This window comes from Xiphophorus couchianus, chromosome 8, assembly GCF_001444195.1.
Source record: "Xiphophorus couchianus chromosome 8, X_couchianus-1.0, whole genome shotgun sequence".
Taxonomy (NCBI): Eukaryota; Metazoa; Chordata; class Actinopteri; order Cyprinodontiformes; family Poeciliidae; genus Xiphophorus; species Xiphophorus couchianus.
In genome coordinates, this window is record NC_040235.1 from 151,906 (window position 1) to 169,846 (window position 17,941).

Consider the following 17,941-nt stretch of genomic DNA (forward strand, 5'->3'; position numbering starts at 1 on the left):
AAGAAAAATGATCAAAAGTGGAAATGAGAAAGGAATAATTATTTTCCGTTATAAGATCAAAATGATCCCACACGGATGAAAACTTTCTCTTCCTTGGTTGATCAATGCCGGTATTCAAATATGAGCCAAAAACCAACGTAAAGCAAAGAACACCAAGTATCTCCATCCAACAAAACCCACAAACGTGTCCACAGTTTCTCCTTTATCAATATAATTTGAGAAGGACCTCGCAGCTGAGGGAAACTGACACCCAGCTTGCAGCAAAAAAAGGGGCGGGGACGGACCACTGTCAGTCTCATACCTTATTTGGAAATGAGACCATCTCCAAATGGGAAATGGTCTTTTTCCAAATGGGAAAAGTGAAGGGGTGCTGGAAGTGAAGGGGCACTAGGAGACTTTGATGCCTCCTAGTGCTCCTCCCGAGTCCCTGCTTCCCGGCGGCACCAACCACCAACCCCGCCTCCTGCGTCTCCGCCCACCCTGGTTGGGTTGCTTTTTTGTTATTTTTGGACTCTGCCCCCCTCCCGTCCAGCGCTCCTCCGCTCACCCTTGTGTTTTTTTTTGTTGGACATTTTTGGGAGTCTTGGAGCCGCCCTTGAGGGGGGGTACTGTCAGGATTTTAGTTTTCTGTGTGTTTATTTTGAGTTTCCGTGTCTCTGAGTCTCCATGTTGTCCTGTCGCCCCTTCATTATTCCCAGGTGTGTCTTGTTTCCATGATTACCCTCAGTGTATTTAACCCCACCTGTGTTTGTTCCTCGTCGGGTCCTCGTCTCGTTTGTTAATGCATTCTTGTCCATTTGTGTAGCCAGTCACTACGTGTTGAGCCCTGGTCTTCCGCGCAGCATTGCTGCCTGGCCTTTTGGACTGTTCATCATTAAATACCATCATTTCATCTCATTTGGGTCTGCTGCGTTTCCCTCCCTGCCTTTCACCACCAATTCGTGACAGAATCAACATCTAATTTTATCAGAATAAGAATCCAGAGAAACCCCAACTAGTTTATATGGACTAATTATACATGGGAACCTATATGTAGTTTTATACTTTTACCTTTCTTTTGGTTTTGTCGTTTGGTTTGTATTTCCTTCTAATTCATGTAAAGCACTTTGAATTGTCTTGTTGAAAATGTGCTAGATAAATAAAATTACCTTACCTTGCGTAAGATACACTTTGTTCAAACAGATCATGTGTTGACCGTTTTTCTCTTTGGTTTATAGGTGGGTTGTTTTTTGTTTTCCTTTATTTGAGTGATTGGGGTGATATTGTGGCTCTTCCCTTGACTCTGATCTGTAAATATGGCATTTTTTTGGAAAATATAGTGAGGATCACTGATCCAAGTCGTAAGATTTGTTGGAATAGCAAAGCTTTCAGCTGGGATTTAAAGACAGACAGCATGCCAGAGAGTCCTTTGCAGTGAGTGGGAAATGTAGAAATGTATTCCTCATGGAGGAATCATGTTGTACCAGGCCAATGTGCCATGTATTGGGCCCTTTTGTGCATGTAAGTTGCAAAAGGTGCTTTTCTTTTCATAAAGGCTCTTTCACAAAGCTCACATGGCTTGACTGAGGGATGACTGTCTGGAGCAGTGGTTATCAACCTTTTTGTCACTGCAGACCGGTTAAGGTTTGACAATTTTACTGTGGCCCGGGGTAGGGGAGGAGGTGTCATGCAGCACAACTTTAAATTTTTTGCAACGATTTACCCCTTATGACGATCTTAGAATGTTCCGAGTTCTAAGATTGTCGCTTGTGATAATGGTAACCAATCCTCCTGTACAGTGGCGGTGCCAGGGGGGCCTTAGGGGGTGCTATAGCTCCCCCTAAAAAAGTCATAGCACCCACAGAAAATATTAGATTACATTTTTTTTTCATCTGATTTAACATTACTTATATGTAGTTGTTGCGGCATTTTCATCAAAAGACACAAAATAAAAATAAATTATTATATACTGAGTTAAAAAAAACATCCCACAAGAGGATTTGAACTTTGTCTATGTGTATTATCCCTTCCAGGAAACGATTGACATGATGCCGGCTCCGCCCCTATGCAGATGTGGAGCAATCCTCCCCCAATCATTCCAGGGTATTTGTCAGCAACTGACCGATCAGCGGTCGCAATTTGTCAGAAAGTGTATGTCCCTTAGTCAAACTGACTTCGACGATATTGACTGTGTTTATCATAGCAAACTACCATATGTTAGTCAGCACAAAGGTAACCAGTAGTAAGCATAACATGTTTTTATCACAATAGTGATAGTCAATTCAAGCCCTGTAGCAGTTTATTAAGCAATTAAATAAACACAAGTTAATAAAAAAAAAAGACAATATGACCCTTTGTGTAACAGTTTTAAAAAAAAGATCAATAAAGTCACACTGGAATCAGGATCTGCGTCAATTTATTTCTATAAGACACAGTGTGGGACACACTCAACCATCAGGTATGGAACCACTGTCAGTCAGATCCCAGCAGCTCAGTTAGGCAGCTTCTTCCTAACTGACCTTTTTATATTAACAACAAATGGAATAAAGAAAAGTAAAATCGTGTGCAAATCAGCATCAATGAAATATGTTAATACATAATGCAAAATAATATAAATAAAAATCAAAAATATAATACAAAACTTTAAATTCTTACTTTATGTAAAAGAAAGGACCTATTCTGTAATAAAGTAATTAAATTTAAAGATATGAAACTACAACAGAAAATTGTGTATTCATCACATACCTATAAGACACAGTGTGGGACACACTCAACCATCGGGTATGGTACACACAGTCACAGTCAAATCCCTGCGGCCCAACAAACACATTTTGGAGGGAAAGCTTCAGACAAACTTTATAAGAGTGACAGTTTAATTTTAATCAAACCCAAAGTTTTTAAAACACTTAAAGACAGTTAACATTACATTTTTATGCAGCACAAAAACTGTGAGAACTATTTTTTAACGTTATAAACATTACTGAGAGTGAGAGGTAGCATTAGCACACATCTTACCAGCAGCTCAGTTAGGCAGGTTCTGCCTGGCTACTGCAGTTACGTGACAGAACCTTGCTTTGTGCACCACTAATAACTGTCCTCCCAGAACAATATTTACAGTAGGAACCAAAAATAAAAGCAGTATAAAACAGAAATAGCCTGCAGCAGTGCAAAAGCGACAACAGACATGTCAACTTAACAAAAAGGTGTTTGAGAAGGTTCATAAGAAAAATAAAAAATAAATAAATAAAATTAACTCAGCTACATTTGCACCTGACGTCACTGCCTCTGTGGCACCCGAGTGGAGTACCCAATATAAACTAGCAGGGATTGTGAACAGAGTTCCAACAACCAATAAAAGTTCCAATAATTTATTTTAAAAACAGGAAATCAAAAGAAAGAGGAGGCACAGGCAGTCCTTGTCAAACAAGTCAAAACGAGTCTATAAAATAGATGCTTAGCTCCAGCCTCTGATGAACCTCAGCCGCACCCTGGTCCCGACGGCTCCTCCAGCCGGCCACACGCTTCTTAACGGCGACCAGTCGAGTAACCCGCGGCCTCCAACAGTAACCCGACGGATGGCGCTTCCTGGCAACCCGTCCTCTCGTCGCTAGTTCCTGAGCCTGCTCGTGCCGTCCTCCACAAAAAAACAGCCCAAGTCCGTCTGCCTCTTCCCTGTAGATGTCTCACCATCGATGATTTTATCCCAGTCCCAGTCTGCACGCTGCTTAATCAGAATGCGGAACACCTGTGCTGATGCAGTGGGCGTCTCCGGGTGCGCGTGGCACGTGACCTCAAAAACATGCAACACAACAATAAACACTTCAAAACATAACAACAATCCTAAGCAACAAATATAGAAAACATAACTTGAACTCAAAAGGAAAAACGAGGCCACATTACCACACCTCCACCACCATAGACGTCCAAACCTATGCTCTCCTGTATAAAGCCTGTCAAAATACGTACATGTTTTATCCTTATATCGCTTTTATTTAGTTGATTTCGCAGTAATATGGTCACAAGGTGCTGCACAGTCGGCTGCACAGGGTTATTGTCAAAACAAGCTTGTCATTTTATTTTAATTAGGAAAGATGCGGGGATGGATAGCAGCTGTCAATCATGACTGGCAGCTGTTGGTGTAACCGCAGATTTACAGCGAATACTTTATACAAAGTAAGAAGATTAACGTTCATATACGTTATAAGTATGATTAGAAAGACATCAAATATTGCACTATGGAGAAGATAGCGTCTGACCATCAGTAACCATGGAAACAATGCCACGCCGTCATGTAGCCTAGCATGTATGGAAAAAAAATTATTAGCGTCTTGTCCTCTGTACGTTTTTAAGGCTGTTCCGCTTTAAGGGTAAACACTGTTTATGACATAGTGACATAAATCATGTGGTGTGAATTCAGCCAAAGTCAGTAATTTGATCAACACCGTCAGCAGGGAGGAGGTTCGAGTCGGTTTCTAACCTAGCTGTTTCAGGCTTCTTTAAATACCGCCGTCTATGATTGGGTGACCAGACGTCCCCGGAAAAGTCCCCGATTTTAGAGTTTTATAAATGAGAAAAAAAAAAGTTTCCTATAGATTGTTATTACGGTAGCCGGAGACTCCATATGGCAGAGAGTAGAAAGAGCGAGTGAGCGTGTTGCGTGCAACAACAGCAGTTACGGTAGTTACTCGTTCTACTGCTAACGTTACAAAGAAGAGCAGCAGACCCTAAGAGCAGAGCGCGCTGCCAGAAAGAACAGCAAGCTGGAAGAGGAAAGCTCAAGTTTTGATCAGCTTCGAAGGGAGCTGACCTGTGATACGGTATGTGTGAAGTGAGGCCTTGGCCCCGTGAACCTTGCTTTGGTTCACGGTAAAATAAAACTAAGTTTTTTAAGAAAAGCACAAACACAAGACGAGAGCACTATGAACAGCTACAGAATTAGCCAGAATGAGAGAAATAGTAACAGGATGGTTAAAATAAACTCATTGTAAAGAAAGATGTTTTGGAATTAACTGGTGATCAGTGGGTTGTATTTTCACAGCTAGATATGAGTTTGGACATATTAAAGTTTCTCAGAAAAAATGGAGTCACTCAGTGACAGGAAAACTGAATGAAGAAGAGCACGAACTGAAACTGATGAGGATGGAGATATAATCTCTTCTGCTCCAAACCATTTTTTTTTTTGCTAAATATGGCATTTTTAAAATTTCATCAGATTTTACTAGGAATCCAGCTCCTCATCTCAAAATAACCAAATTCCAAACTATCCATCCGTCCATTTTCTAACACACTTGTCCCTTAGAGCAGTGTTTTTCAACATGTTTTGAGCCAAGGTACATTGTTTTCATTGAAAAAATCACGAGGCACACCACCAACCAAAAATGTAAACAAATGATAGTCTATAGCCTCCTATATTAAATATATATTCATTCTTATCAAAGTGTCTTGAATAGGAATCAAATAAACACAAAAATGTATATTTTTTTTTATCATATTTTATATTTCATATTTCAAATTGCACTAAACATGTTCACTTCAAAAGTACACCTGAACAGTGGCAGAACAATGTGGTCTTAAATTTAAAGAGTTTGTAGAAAAATTCAATTTTTTACAAATTAATTCTGTCCACAAGCATTCTGTTAGCTGGAATACAGAAAATAATTCTTATTCTTATATATGCTCTCTTGTTCTAGCCTCTATTTCATAAGACATTTCCAGTGACACTTGCAGAGACTGAAGATGCATAAGTTGACCGAGTGTGGGCACAAAACACAGATTTGAAAGACTATGCAGCATCAAAGGAAGAAAAGGAAAGTCTGGAGCCATGTGGTGCAAAATGATGTACCAGATGACTTCTCAGGTGGGCACTGATAAGACATTGGTGAGCCCTGTGGCACAGGCCCAAATTTGGATGGAATAATCATAATAGGTTTTGACAAAGGAAACATAGGTACAAAAAATAAACCAGAATTTATACCTGTGTAAGCTCTGTAAAGTGTGGAGTGCAGATATCTTTTCCCCATAGCTTTGGGCTTCCGCACCACCACGTTGCTGACAGGTTCAGGATGTTTCCCCTTACAAGAAATACACAGAAAGATGTCAAACTAAAGAACAAATAAAGGGATGGTTGAGCAATTTGTTAGGACATAATGGGACTGATTTGGCACAGTTTAGATTTTTAACCAACTTGCAAATAAAACTAATTGACAGCAGTTGAGCCTGTATTTTTTTTTCCACTGCCTACAAAAAAGACATTTTCCAAACAAATTATGAGAAAAATTATATTTGACACAAGTAATATTGAGATAACAAATTTTATATGGCACTTATAAAATGCAAATGAGAAAGGAACCTAAATGGCTGCACGACTCAATCAAAGGAGGAATAAATTGTGTACATAACTATAGTACTGTTATTTTACGATCATATATATATGACAGTATATGTAATTTAGTGTATGTGGTATACTTAGTATATGGTAGGATGTCACATACCATAGGACAAAATGTTCCACTCTTTTTTTCTTACCTGTGTTCTTGGTCTGTACCATCTTAGTAAATCACTTGTGCAGGAAGAACAGTTGGCAGCTGGAATTGGCAGTAGTGTGCAGGCTGGTAAAGAAGTGCAACTACATGATTGCAAAAACCTTTACCAGCTGCACAGCTACAGGAATAATCCAATAATTCAGCCTATTATTGTTAGATATAACATCCAGGGATATCTAAAATAGACACGTGTATTATCAACACATTTATACATCAATACATACTGTATAGCATGTTTAGCTTTAAACAAGTAATAGATTCTAGTTTGAAGGTAAGGTTCAACAACAGCAGAAAAAAAACACAGACTATGTTGCAACCGCAACAGAAACAGAAAACAAATAGTAACCTCTGAACAGGAAGATGTTAGAATAAGCTCCGAGTCCAGAAGTTGTACGTGAAAGTTCTTCAGCTGTCAAATATGAACAGGAACTCGAACTAACGAACAAGAGCCAACCGGCTTTCTGACTGTTTCAAACCTGCAGCTTGTGCGGTTCCTCATTTTTCTTCATGGATCTGAAGCATCTAGCTCTGACAACTATCTGTCCCTCGACAATATTTGACACTACGGGCATGCAGAAGAAAAGCATAGTTCCAACATCAAGCGTCATCTAGTATCTCATAGCTAAGTTCTAGCATGATATTTTTCACAAACTGTACTGGCAAATACATTTCAGAATGTCAAAATATATTTGAAAAGTTTAAACTACGTCTGTCTCCAATATTCCACGTAATTTAGCAAAATAAGTTAGGCTTCATTACGATGTTTGTGTAGTTCATATCATGTAGCTAGCGGTTAGCTCGCTAAGCTACGTCTTTTCTTACCTTGATAGCTGTGGATATATTCTTTGTGGAAGAACTTGTTTCCTTTCACACATTTGTTGGTGGGCGAATTCGCCACTGCGATTTCCTCCGCATCAGCAAAAGAAAGTGCTGGCAAATTAAGTAATGATGATGAAAAGGACCGGAGGACCAGAGACATTTTTCAGAGTACTTGAATTACGGTCACCAAAACAGGAAGTGCCCCAGCCCTTTCAGATGCAGCTTCCGGTTGTCGTGAAAAAGGTCTATTGTTTTAACGTTCAATGCTTTGTACCTACTGCCATCTAGTGATAAGGAAATTACATGATTACGCTGCTAGTGACTACTACGGCACAGACACTCGAAAATGGCATATTATTTGCAGATAATTAATTCGTTTTCAAAAATTTTTTTTAGACCAATTAGGTGAAATTGGATCATTTCCACGGCACACCTGACGATCACTCACGGCCGTGGCACTGTGGTTGAAAAACACTGCCTTAGAGGGGTGTGGACATGCTGGTTCCTATCTTCAGCTAACGTTCCGGGCGAGACGTGGGGTCACCTTGGACAGGTCGCCAGTCTGTCGCAGGGCAACACAGAGACAGACAGAGACAAATAACCATGCACGCACACACACACTCAGGCCTAGGGAGAATTTGGAGAGACCAATTAACCTGACAGTCATGTTTTTGGACTGTGGGAGGAAGCTGGAGTACCTGGAGAGAACCCATGCATGCACAGGGAGAACATGCAAACTCTGTGCAGAAAGACCCTGGGCTGGGAATCGAACCCAGGACCTTCTTGCTGCAAGACAACTGCGCCACTGTGCAGCCCCAAATTCCAAACCAGAGAAAGCAAATCTAATTTTATTTCTGAAATTGTACATTTTCAGTATGTCATATGTACATTCTAATGTTTTTAGGGGAGATTGAGAGGATATTATGTCTCTGTTTTAGAATAGTGGCAGACTGATATGAGACAAGAGGAAAATATTCTGATAGAACTTGAATGAATGAGGAAAACAGAAAAACTGACAAAGCTGGAGAGAAATATGAAATCTAAACATATTATTATTTAATTGTGTCTTATATGTTGTATTTTAAGTGTTTCTCTTTGCTGTCACCTGTGATGTTTCTCAATTTCTCACATAATCTTTTCTGCTCTTATTCTATCGATACCTCTATGATCATGTGGTTGATGGCTCTTCAGACCCAGGAGGGTTTGCAGATCCAGAGATGAGCTCATGTTGGTGGACTTCCTGACCAGAGTTCACTCATCTCAAACACACACAGTGTCCTTACATATCAGCTACATAACTTTACACACACACCTCATGTATTTATGGACAGTTATGTGTCCATTCATGCACAACATTCACAGGCAGACAAAGTTGTTGGAATCTTCTGTTAATGACTGAAAAACCCACGGACTGAATGACTGAAACAACCTGAAACTGACAAAAGTAATAAATGAAAATTTACTGAAAATTAACCAATAAAAATGTTTAAATATTAATAAATATGTAAACTTATCTGTCCCAGTTTTTTCATTTTAGTTTAATAAATTTTCTTCTTCTTTATTGCCGAGTGAGAAATGTCCCCAGATTTAGTCTTAGAAATCTGGTCACCTTATGAGCCCCAACCAGGTGGGGCATAGACAAATTAGCTTGATTCCAGCAAGTAGAAACCATGAATAAACACAAAAACAACTTGGAAAAACAACTTAGCCACTCAGTTCAATACTGCTAATTCTCACTTCTGATCTACGTCATGGCGCTTCGAATGATTAAGTCATGTAGTTGCAAAGGGTCAATACTATGGTATCCCTTTTGTCATGAATGCTGTTTTAACCTAAACAATGTAATATTATCTGGAAGTCATCTTTCTATTGGCTCAAGGCTTCCTGCTGATGTCTAAGCCTCAAATCAGTCTGATTAAAATAACAATACAAATTCGTTGATAACTATAGGGAAAACCAGATGCGTCGTAGCCTCCTCAGTAAAATGCTTAGCTCCCCCTTAGCACCTGCAGAAAAACATTTCTGGAGCCGCCGCTGCTCCTGAGGTTTGTCACAACTGATCTGCTCCAGTTGGTAGAACATCAGACTGGTCCGATTTAAAATCGGGCATATTCAACATTGTCTTGGCCTGACTATCACAGGCTGTGGGTTTTCCTAAATGGGAGCGAAAACGCCACCTTTTGAATGTGACAGGTAGCCAATCAGAAAGCGCGGAGATGTAAGCAAGGAGGGGAATCCCAAACAGCTGACATTGAGCAACTAAGAGCCAGGTTTAGTGCACAGTGCAGCAAATAGAACGGCTCCACCCACCGTCTTTTATCAAACGCCTTTTCTTTTTGTTACATCTTTTATCACTTAAAATGAGTCCACAAACTTTCACTACTGTTTACATCGTTATCCGTGTTTTGTTTATTCTAAATTCACTTATGGTATGTTGGAGATTTTACGGAATTTTCTTCTGGAACCGGGATGTTAGTGAGTGGAATCGGTTCTTATGTGGTGTGTCACTCCTGCTGTGTGGCTGGACACACGAACCGATGGAACCTGTTGGACTTTTATCGGCTCCTCTGTGGTCACAGAGGTTTGGAAAATCGGCCGACATTTCTGAAATCGTGCCGTGTGAACCAGACTTAAGACTCATAAGCTCTACTCCTCTCCTCTCGTCTCGACCACTGCCCTAACACTCTCTGACTCTGGTCGTTATGGTAATGTTTACACCTTCAAAATAAAATACAGATGCGCCACAAAAACGAACATTTTACTTTTGTGAAAATTTTAATTCACGATAACGACTAATGGGAGCCCTGAGCTTGTTCATCTGCTACAAAACGGTTCCATCGTGGAGTGATGAGAGACAATGACACCCGAAGTGTTGCTTAGGCACAGGGTGCTTGGTCTCTACATGGCGAAGCAGTTTGAAAACTTCATTAAGAGCCGGTCACCATATTATGCAGAGCTTAGAATGTGGGAATCAGCCACCGGGATAAATCCATTCTCCTGTCTCTTCCTTTCCCAAAGAAACTTTCCAAAGACATCTGATCTGTTTCTTACTCATTTTGCTGCTTGTGGGCTCAATGCTGGCGGGTAAGACGTAAGAATAATCAAACCTGAAATGTTGGGCTTAATTTGCCTATCTGAGCCAGTTTTCTTTTTCAGTGAGAATGGAAGTACTCTGCAAATAACATGCATTTCATGCTCTTTGACGCATAGGCCGCTGCACAGTTACATCTATAACAAATAATTTACAATTTATATTTGAGTGAGGTTTTCCTATAATTTTATTTTTATTTTATTTATATATTTGTGTGTGTGTGTTCCCTGTATAAGGATAAATGTGGTTATGTTTCATTGTTTAAGTGTAAACAATAAAAGATAAAATCATGAACAAATGTCAAGTAGCTGTTTGTACAGAGATGTGAAAAAGGTCATCTGACATGAAGCTTAACATAGTGATTAAATTAAAACGTGATGAACCCCCGCTCAAAGAGGAGGAGAAGGGATTGGTGCAACAAACGGAATATATTGATTCAACATTATCAGTTTTTCCCAACCCTGGCCCTCAAAGTACACCGACCTCCATGTTTTAGATCAAGGGTGTCCAAAGTGGATCCTCGAGGGCCGGCATTCTGCATGTTTTAGTTCTCTCCCTGGTTTAATGCACCTGGATCCAAAGATGTCTCATTAGATGGCCTAAGAAGAACATTGACCTGCTGGAAAGGTTGTTACTAAAACCAGGAAGAAAATAAAACATGCAGGATGCCGGCTCTTGAGGACCAACTTTAGGCACCACTGTTTTAGATGTTTCCCCGCTTCAGTACACCCCATTCAGATGATTGCAATTGAGCAAAACCCTGTTAATCAGCCATCAATTGAAATCATGTGTCCAGAAGCAGGATATGCCTAAAACTTGCAGGGCAGTGTGCCTTGAGGACCATGGTTGAAAAACACTGGATTAGATGTTGGCATTCAATGCTTAGAATTCGACCATAAACAACATTGATTCAATGGCATCTTTTCAACATTAGTTAAATGACTGGAATTGGATGTTGTTTGATGGTTGATCCATCATCAATTGTCGACCTTTTCAACCAGAACTCAGCATAATTCAAACAAGCCAGCAGCAAAGGGGATGTGTGGCTAGAACATTTTTACTCAAGTAAAAATGGGAGATAGACCGCTCAACTCCCTTTAGTAACTTGTGGATGTTTTTGTATCGACACATTGCATACAGTCAGTAATAATATTTACAGACAAGTAATAAAATGTGCAGAAAGGAATCACAACCCACTACCCTCAACAGTACAAGACTTAATTTAAAACGTGATTAACCCCTGCCTAATAATAAAATGCTCTCACCCAGAGCTCAAAGAGGAGGAGAAGGGGTGTGACAAATAACATATGTTGATTCAATATTAATCAGACGTTGGCATTTCATTCATTAGAATTTGACCATAAAGCAACATGGATTCAATGACATCTTTTCAACATACAGTACAGTAAGTTAATTGAGTAGAATTGGATGAATGATGGTTGATCTATAATCAGTCATTGTCCTCAACCAAAAATCAACCTTTTTGATCATAATTCAACATTGAATTACCATCGCTTTTTATCTGGGTTCAGACCACTGAAGCACTTTACTTTTTCAGCAAGTCACCTTTCTCCAAATATTATGTTTCCTAGATTATTGACTATTTTAAAACTCAATATAGCCCTTATGGTCAGTGATTTTTTTAAAGTATACCTGTAAAACTATGCTGGTGTGCACCTAAGAAAAAAAGTTAGGCTAGAACCCCATATGTAGGGGTGTGTGAGTGTGTATATGTAGCACCCATAAACAGAACTCTGTCTTCTGCTTGGCAACTTTATTTTATGTTTTTCGGAATTGTTATTTTTGGAGCAGCCAAGCATGGACATGTGTGTCCCTTTTCTTCTGCTGCTACCCATGGTAATTCAGTCTCTCTAAAATGTATGTGCCTGAATAAAAACAACATAGAATGTTAACAACTGAATTGTATAGACAAATAAAATGCTGTTTCACAGTGGTTTATCCATCATTTAAAAAATAATGCAGATAACATATTTCCAGTGTATAGCATATATACTGTGTACAGTATATATATATATATATATATATATATATACAGTACAGACCAAAAGTTTGGACACACCTTCTAATTAAAATGGGTTTTCTTTATTTTCATGACTATTTATAAGGCAAGAAATCCCACTTATTAACCTGACAGGGCAGATTGACCTATGAAGTGAAAACCATTTCAGGTGACTACCTCTTGAAGCTCATCAAGAAAATGCAGAGTGTGTGCAAAGCAGTAATCACAGCAAAAGGTTGCTACTTTGAAGAAACTAGAATATAAGGGCTATTTTCAGTTGTTTTACACTTTTTTGTTTAATGCATATTTCCACATGTGTTATTCATAGTTTTGATGCCTTCAGTGGGAATCTACAATGTCAATAGTCATGAAAATAAAGAAAACTCATTGAATTAAAAGGTGTGTCCAAACTTTTGGTCTGTACTGTATATATATATATATATATATATATATATATATATATATATATATATATATATATATATATTATATAGACACAAAAGGTAATGTGTCTATATACCTATTATATATATATATCTATATACTGTATAATAGGTATATAGACGCATGTCTATAAACCTTCTTAATAAATTTAGTCGTCTGACAGTTTTTGTCAATATTTTCTCAGCAGCATTTTGAATGGTCAAATAGATCTGAAATATTTAAATTACTGTCATTATAATACAGTTTGCAGGGAAAGAGTTATGTAGCATTCGATAGCACTGTTTCTTTGTGGGTACATATAACAGGTGTGATAGAAATTATTTTTTAGGTTTTGGCTGATTTAAAATGAGGCACTTAGTACTAAATTGTTGTGACCACATTAGTAGAAAGTGCACATGTGTGCCTGAAAACAGGCAGTTGAGGCCCTGGCCAGCTGCTGTTCACACGTCTGCACTGTGGCTTCACGTTGCTGTTGCAGAAAGCTTAACATTAGAATCTTTATCCCCACTGTGGCTGGCCTCTTTCCGGCAGATGTCCCATTTCTAAGCCGGGGGGAATCCGACCACAAGTAAAAGTTGCGTAAATATTGATGGGTTTCCCATTGCTGGAGGCCTGGACCTCAGTTGTTTCTCATGGGAAATGTATCAAGTGTAACCTTAATCGCATCCTTCACTTTAAAAAAAAGTATCTATATATGTTAACTAGGAACGGTTTGTCACCGCAAAGCTGTCTTCCTCTCTTAACATGCACAAGAGCTGTTTGTATTTTAGACAATTCTCAACAGGCAGTTAAGGACCTCAGATGTGGAAAACTGACTTTACTGTGCTTTAAACAGCCTTTTAATGTTCAACTAAGACAGAATACATAATAATGATAATAAATTGGAAATTACCTTTGATTAGGTAACACTATTTTTGATATACTGTATACTTGAGTTCACAAAACCAAACACCCCTGAAATAACCCAGTAGTGTTCTTTTTGTTATTAAACAAATATGAAGCCATAATGAAAATGGGGAAAAGCTAATTACACCCCTAAAGCAACATATGTATGAAATGGTAAAACCCTAGAATTTTGTGGTAAAATAATTTCACTAAAAATATCTCTGATAGACCCAATGTTGCTGCCACACTCCTCCTGCCTGTCTCATGCCACCATGTCTGACACTATTTGTATCCCATCAAACAGTGCAAAAAGAGACAAGGAACCAAAGCATGGAAAGGGAGAAAAACAGAGAAGACACAACAAATGTTTTCTCAAGAGCATTTCAAATGATCAAATGGATCTGAAATATTTAAATTACTGGGTCGTTATAATGCAGTTTGCAGGGAAAGAGTTATGTAGCATTTCATAGCACTCCAGCATCTTTGTGGGTACATATGACAGTTGTGACAGAAATTATTTTTTAGGTTTTGGCTGATTTAAAATGAGGCACTTAGTATTAATTTGTTGTGACAACATTAGCAGAAATTACACATATGTTCTCTAAAGTTTTGAATTACACTTGTCTTGACATCTATCATTTGGAAAGTGGTTTTACTTTTAGCAGTCCAATCAATTTACAGATAGCGTATAGCTGTCTTTTTAAGGATCCACTATCCCTTTGATGAAATCAAAGTTTCATTAAATGTCATTTGTACATCTAACCCAGAAAGTCTTTTTCTGCTCAATGTGGATTTCAAAATACTAACCAAAAATATTAACTTGGCTTCTTAAAAAGGTATTAACAGCTATCATACATGTTAATCAAGCAGGCATTATGAAGAATAGAACCTCTTCTGGTAAAATGAAAAATAGAATTAATTTAACATGGATAGCAAAATCTGAACACCAATGCCCATCTTCCTTGATGCCGAGAAAGCCTTTTGAATTTGGTCCTGTTTTCTCGGTATGGGTAAAGATGATATATAAAAGCAGCAGTATTGACCAACTGGGTTATAGCACCCATTCTTTTGTCCTTTGGGTTCCTTATTATTTACAGTATTGCCAGAAACATCAGCCATCAAAATATGGGAGAATAGAGGAATCATTGCATTACAAGGTTAGGGTTAAGAGCCCAAGATTGTCAAGAAGTGCAGTGTAGGTGGGTGGTGAGGCAGACGCTTGAGACCCAGGTAAGATGTATGATGACAGTTTAATGGTGAAAGTGCAAGATCCAAAACACCAGGCAGCACGACTGAGCAGAAGCCAGGGCTCAACGCCGGTAGCAACTGGTTATTAGAATGGACAGCAAACAAATCGGTGAATACGACACGCACAAACGACTGCAAGACAAGGACCTGACGAGGACGCAGACACACAGGTGGCATTAAATACACAGAGGGTGATCACAGAAACGAGACACACCTGGGAATGATCAAGGGGAGAACAGGACAACAGAGACACAGAAAACTCTAAATAAACACAGAAAAACACAGATCCTGACAAAGATGTTATTTGCAGACAATATCTTGGCTATGGTAACAGACCATGAGACATCACTGCCACACTTAATTAAAAAATTGGAGACTATTCAGATTTAATCCGGTTACACCATAAATTGCAACAAATCTAAATGACATCAATGTGTCATGCCTCCATTGTTTGAAATGTTTAAATTTGAGTGGGTCTCTAAAGGCATGAAGTATTTGGGAATCCAGTTTAGCCAATATTTGGAGGACCTGATTAATCTGAAACTTAGACCAGCTTAACACCCCCTCCCCCTACCACCACCTCAAAAAAGAGCAAACTTAAGGAAAATGGGAGTAAGTAAAACTTGCTCGCTGGGGAAATATTAATATTACTAAAATGATATTGAGTCTAAACTTTGCTATGTATCTATGATGTTACCAATTATTATCATACCCACTATTTTTAAAGATATGATGATTTGATAAACAGGCAAGAATCAAACTGAGTAAACTGTGCTTCTCTAGGAAGGAGGAGGACTCAGTGTATCACACCTAACTCTATGTAGATTGAAATGACTCAGCTGACTAAATACTGGAAACAATCAGATAAAAAACAAGATTGGATGGATATTGAGAGCAAGCTGCGTTTACCATCAAGTCCAAAGGGAAAGCACCACCAACCCAATACTCATGCACTCTAAGGATTTTGTCAAAGTATATCAAATGTACCAATTACTACACCATCCTGTGGTTAAAAACCTTGCCGTTTGTATTGGGAAAATACCAGTATTTTGGATACAAAGGAAATTTCTACTATAGGAGATGTACAGTATACAAAAATGGACCATCTAAATTATGAAGAATTAACTAGTCAATACAAAGTAATCAACACTTATATTTACAAATATTACAAATATTTGATATTTACCTGATATTTATCTGATATTTACAAATCAGAAGCAGTGTGAAGACTAAGATACATATTGCTGCTCAGAAACCTCTGTCTAAGATTACTTGAAACTATAACAAAGGGAGAGCACAGCTTTGTGTTAATGGTAGAAACTAGGACAAAGCAGGATTGTGGAATTATAGCCTTGTTTAAGAAATGCTTTTCAGGTCTTTTGTGAACTTGAAACTGTAGTATTTTGCTCACTTCATAGTCAAATCTTCTTTTTTGCAACCAATTGTTATTTTTTTATTTTAGTTGTTTTGCATCCACAAAAACATGTACAGTACAGCATAACTACAATATGTGGAATAAAACAGGAATAGAAAAAAATTGTGTAGCCCTGTCACCCCACCCCCAATCTTCAATCCCATGGCGATCCCCTATCCCGTTCCCGAAGATCTCAGAGTAATAACAAATATTGAAATGGACAGTTGAGAAGATGAAATCATCACTTACAGTTACATATTAAGAAGATCACATAGAATTATGTTGCACTCTTTCTCTAACCAAAGAATAAGCTGCATCCCATGCTCTGATCGTTTTTTGACTGGCTGTGTGCATCCTTGCCACTGATCTCTCCATTATAACGATATCTAGGAAGGAGTTGGCCCATTGTTGCCAAGGTAATAAGTGTGGTGGTTGCCATCGTAGTGCCAGCATCTTCTTGGCTGCAGTGAGGCCTGCCCACAGCATGCGCTTTTGTTAAGAGGAAAGTTCTGAAGTGGAATCGTCATTAAGTAGGAATAAAGATGGTGATAATCAAATATTAGCTTTTAGCAAATCACTCAATGTGACGGAAATTTGTCTCCAGAAAGCAGCCAACTGGGACATGTGCATAAAAGAGCTTGGAGTCTTAAGTGTACAAAGGTCACAAATAGGAGATGTGATCATTTTCATAGCATGACGTTTCCTGGGTGTTAAGTACATCCTATGAATAAATTTACAGTGTATAAACTGGTGGTCAGGGTTTTTGGATGTGTTGTGGAGATTCTCCCAAACTGTATCCCAGCAGATTTCGACATCTCCTATACAGGAAAGGACTCTCCCCTATATATTTTCTGGCACGAGTATCCGAAATTAATTTATATAATTTAGAAACAATGCCACGTGCCTAACCCTGCGAGGCAAGAAGTTTTTGTAAGGGATGGGTTGGGAGAGGCACACCCCATGGCACACCGTACACATTCATAGCCGATCTGAGTTGTAAATAAAAGAAGAATGTGGAACCTGGTAAATTGTACACAGTTTGTAGGTCACTAAAAAAATGCAAGCCATCATCATTCATAAGGTCTTTGAGGACATTGACACCCCTATCTCTTCACCTAGGGAAAGAGAATGGCTTGTTTCCAATGAGGATGAAAAAGTTATTTGTTATACTGTAGTTCAGTGTTTATGCCATTTCAGGTTGGTGTTTGTGTGATTCAGAATTGAATGACAGGTTCTAAGAAGAGAAGAAATTATATAGGTCCTAATTGTGCTTTAGACTCTTTAGGAGGTCTATTAGAATACTCTAAGTCCTCCAGCCTATATGGTTTGGATAGATTTTCTTCAATTGGTTTCCAAGAAACAAAGATCTCAGGATTCAACCACACAAGCAAAGGTTGGAGCACAAAGGACCAAAAATATGTCTGGAAATTCGGTAGACCTAAGCCCTCAAGTGTTTTATCTTGTTGAAGTGTTCTTAATTTCAAATGAGGTTTCTTCCC

At 38.6% G+C, this 17,941-nt stretch overlaps 1 long non-coding RNA gene across 1 annotated transcript; it reads right to left on the bottom strand.

Annotated features, from left to right (window-relative positions):
- Window positions 1-2,378: 2,378 nt before the first annotated feature.
- Window positions 2,379-7,580, bottom strand: LOC114149093 (uncharacterized). The gene is made up of 3 exons (XR_003596435.1): window positions 6,505-7,580; window positions 2,725-6,050; window positions 2,379-2,498 (listed from the first exon to the last, which is right to left on the bottom strand). It is a non-coding gene; the product is annotated as an uncharacterized LOC114149093 (long non-coding RNA).
- Between the last annotated feature and the right edge of the window lie 10,361 nt (window positions 7,581-17,941).